The 4354-nt window shown below is 47.3% G+C and overlaps 1 non-coding gene across 1 annotated transcript; it reads left to right on the top strand.

Moving 5' to 3' along the window:
* The first annotated feature begins 2029 nt into the window (after positions 1–2029).
* TRNAR-UCU lies at positions 2030–2103 on the top strand. The gene has a single exon. It is a non-coding gene; the product is annotated as a tRNA-Arg (tRNA).
* Positions 2104–4354: the final 2251 nt, after the last annotated feature.

Raw genomic sequence — 4354 nt, forward strand, 5'->3', positions numbered from 1 at the left:
CGGAATTTGGCAGCAGTGGGGGCACTGAATGCCAAGACTCGGATTCATCATGCAAATATTTTTGCAAGAGAGGACACCTCTGCCATCATTATCAGGAAGCGCACTTGATCTGCTGCAGGTATGAGTGAGGGTATGGGAGGACTTCCAGAAAGCGTGGAATGAGACGTGGTTGCAGTGAGGTCTACAGCTGAAATGTGGCCTCTTAGGCCCCACAGAGAATCCTAGAATTGTAGGGCTGAAAGGGAACCCCAAGGGTCGTCCAACCCCCTGTAATGCAAGGATCACAAATAAAGAATCCCTGAAAGATGGCCATCCAACCTCCAATGAAGGTTGAGTCCACCACATAGAGATTAGGATGAATTAGAGGCTTGTCGTGTTGGAGGTAGGTGACCTTTCTAATTCCTTAAGAAAATCCTCATGGGACCCTCTGTTCCCACTGGAGGAAAGAACTACAGAATCCTAGAACTGTGGAGCTGGAAAAGACTCCAAGAGTTTTCTCATCCAACCCCCTGCAATGCAAGGATCATAGCTAAATTACAGCCTTAACAAAGGAAACTTCAAAATGAGACTTCATTGTGAAACCATGAAATTACAACTGGGGCCGGCCCTGACATTAGCCAGAATGAGGTGATCGTCTCACGTAGTTAACATAGCAACATTAGCATTTTTTTCAGTTATCAGTTGTGGCTGTTGTGAATGGCCATTAGTTACTTTGCATAAAATTTAAGCTTAAACACAGTTGTGGCACATTATACTTTTGGAATTCATTTCCATCTGACCTCACCGTTTACAGTTCTTCTCTCCACACAGATTTCTGTAAACTCTTCCCCAGCATCTGATGAAGAAGACTCTAGACCAGGTTACCTTACAGCATAAAACACTCTAGAAAGAAGCTGCAGAATCGTGGCATAACCACTGAAGAAACCTCCCCAACAACAACAAAAACCCTTAGTTATCTAGATCAGTGGTTCCCAATTGGTGATCTGTGGACCCCAAGGGGGGTCCGAGTAACCCACCCAGGGGGTCTCTGGCACAATTCACTACCATAGAGACATCAGAATTTTCAAACGTAGGGGGTCCGTAGCTTGGCTTTTGAAAAAATGGGAGTCTGCAATGCTTAGCTAATTGGGAACCACTGTCTCAGAGCAGTGACTCCCAATTGGTGGCCTGTGGACCCCAGGGTGGGTCTATGTAACTGACCCAGGGTGGGTCTGTGGCACCATTCACATAATAAAAACTACCGTATCAGAATTTTCAAAAGTAGGGGGTGCATGGCTTGGCTTTTGAAAAACAGGGGGTCCTAAGCTGAGAACCACTGGTCAAGATCATCCATGCCCCAAGGCCTATTCATGCCCCAGATTCACTGCCAATCTGAGTTAACAAAGTATTTACCCTGTGCATAATTTTTGTTCATGTGCAGAAAAAGATGAGGACCAGTCTCCTGGAAGTGCAAGATGTAGACAAAAGCTATTGTGGAAAACCTGTGGGTTGTGTTTTCCAGTTTACACACACACACACACACACACACACCATTGCTCTTCTTTAACAAAACCAGAACGCTGTAGAAACTGCTTTTCAGCATTAGCTTATTTCCAGACCGGGGGGGGGGGGCGCGGGGGGGATGCTGACAGAGGCACACACTCCCAGGATACAGCTGTTACACTCAAGCTCAGGCATCTTGCGCTGTCCGTGGTGCTGATGCTTAGATGGACGCTGTCAACTAAACAGATATTTCAGTCCCAGCTCCAGGTTTTTGCTGTCTCTTCTTCCCTTTGTGGTAGGAACAGAGATATCCGATGAATTATATATAGAATTTTTCCTCCCCTTCCCCCTCACCAAAGCAGAGGGTGGGGGGACGCTGAGAGGAACCTATTTGATCAGCAGTGGAAATGGGATCCCAGCTCCACGTTTTCACTCTGCCCTCTTCGACAAAGCTGTACAGAAATAGCAGGATGCTGGAATTGCTCGGCAGTGATGCAGAAGGTACGTGCTTTTTCAGTTCTGGTCCTGATGCTGAGCTCGTGGTGAGGTCTCTGTGGCGCAATGGACGAGCGCGCTGGACTTCTAATCCAGAGGTTCCGGGTTCGAGTCCCGGCAGAGATGGTCTCCAGGACAGGTGTCTTAATTTTTCGCTCATCTTTGAGTAAGGAATGCTAATTAATTATATTTCACTCCAGAGGGTTTCAAACGGAAAATGAACGGCTGTTCCTGAAATCCCTGGAGTCATACATTCTGTTTCTGTCTCATCGTCTATCACCAGATTCAAAATGCATGGTCTCTCCTTCCTTTGTATTTGTTTATTTATAGCTTTCTGTCTTGAAATACAGGCCTCATTTTTTAATGTTATTATTACCATATTATTGTTGTTTCCTATGGTAAAAAAAGAAAACCCTCCCTGTTAGTACTATAAACCTTGCAGTGTACAGAATTTGGGAACAGATATTTTCTTTGCAGTGCAAAATGTATTTTTCAAGGGTTCACCAATTCCAACCAACTCAAGGCTTATAAGAAAGTCCTCAGAACCCCAGAAAAGACTCATTAACAGGTCTGACTGATAGGTGCCTTACTTTCACATAGAGCTCAAATACTCTTCTCATCAATAGGCTTCCCGGCAGCAGAATTTCCATACATAAATTATTAAAGCTGACAAAATATAAAATCCATAAGTTACACACACACATAAAAGCATTGCCACTCTTCCATTTTATTCTCTACTCTCCAGAACTAGCTTGTGACTGTTTATTTACATCCCCAGAAAACAGGCTATCTATGGCTATGCTATCAGCCACATTGGCTGTGGTCTCCCTCGACTATTGGAGGCAATGTGCCTCTGAATACCAGTTATTGTGCATTGCAAGTGAGGAGAGTAGCTATTGCACTCGGGTCCTGCTTGTGGGCTTCCAGAGACACCTTACTGGCTACTGCAGTAAGAATGGTAGACTTTGACTTGATGCAGCAGGATTCTTATGTTCTAACATCACCACACACACACACACACACACACACACACACTATCAGTTTCACTTTTCTGGGTACTTGCTAGGGGCTCTGCTTTTCAGCCACTTCCTGCCTACTTCCCCATCGCTCCACATCAGTACTGCTCCCTCACTGTGCCCCTGGCCTTTATGTACCTGTGGTGAGCATGACAAAAACATCAGACGAACTGCTATCGCCATACAATTCCACTGCCAGCTCAGCCATGTTTACTTCCAGTTGGGCCACACAGAGGCTGGTGCTAAAAGGAAGCTAAACAGAACACCCAGGTTCAGAAGTTGTGTACCTCTGACTACCAGTTGCTCAGAACATACACCTTTAGCCCTTCTTGCAAACTTTATGGAGGCCTTCGATCTTGCCACTGTTGGAAACTGGTGCAGATGAGGATTTAGGCCGGTGGTTTTCAACCAGTGTGCCGTGGCACCCTGGGGTGCCTTGAATGATGGTCAGGGGTGCCATGGGCAACACTGGACTCTGTCCCTCTTTCCTTCCCTCCCTCCTCTGATGCTCTCTTGTGTCTCTGTCTCCCGAGGCTTGCACAGCTGTTTGCTGCTGCAGCTTCAAGCTCCCCAGGCAAATTGTGTTTCTGGGGCTGGCCAGGGGGTGCTTCCCTGGCCCCTGTGGGGCAGTGTGAGGATGCACCTCTCTGTGGGACAGGGTAGGGCAGCTCAGAGACCAGCAGCGGCAGCTGTGGCTGCCCAGAGGACTCTCAAAGGAAGGGGAGGGGAGAGGAGGCTGAGGGAAGAATCCACAAGGGAGGGTGTTTGAAAAGGGTTGAGGGGCTGCCGGCTCTGGAGGCAAGGGGTGACGTAACTGGGCTCCTGAGCCCAACAGGGGAGCTGCAGAAAGAATGTAGTTGGTCAAGGGAGCCATGGACCCAAAAAGGTATTTAGGCAGTTCACACAAGGCAAAACCAACCACTGTCTACATCAGGGATGGGGAAGCTGTGGCCTTCCATATGCCGTTGGACTACGACTCCCACATCGTTCAGCATTGGTCATGGATGACACCATAGACTCTTGGGTTGAGTCTAAGAACATCCCAGGCGCCACAGGTTCCACAACACTGCTGAACAGTCTGCTGGACAAGATGAGCTCCAGTTGGGATGTTCATAGATCCTTCAGCCACTAATATCCCCTGCACCCCAACTGTATTCATGAGATTTATACCCCATTGGCTTAGTTCAAGGATGCTCATGTTCCTAAATAGTGCACCCAAGATATCAGCCTGCAGCCATGATCCAGAGGACAGCAGGTGCAAGAGAATCATCCTCTTGCACTTACCCAAGCACTGATGCATGAAAGCTTGCACATAACCCTAGGAGCGCATATGTGCAGAAACAGATGGATAGAATGTTTTC

The sequence above is a fragment of the Lacerta agilis genome, chromosome 17 (genome assembly GCF_009819535.1).
Source record: "Lacerta agilis isolate rLacAgi1 chromosome 17, rLacAgi1.pri, whole genome shotgun sequence".
In the NCBI taxonomy this organism is placed as follows: domain Eukaryota; kingdom Metazoa; phylum Chordata; class Lepidosauria; order Squamata; family Lacertidae; genus Lacerta; species Lacerta agilis.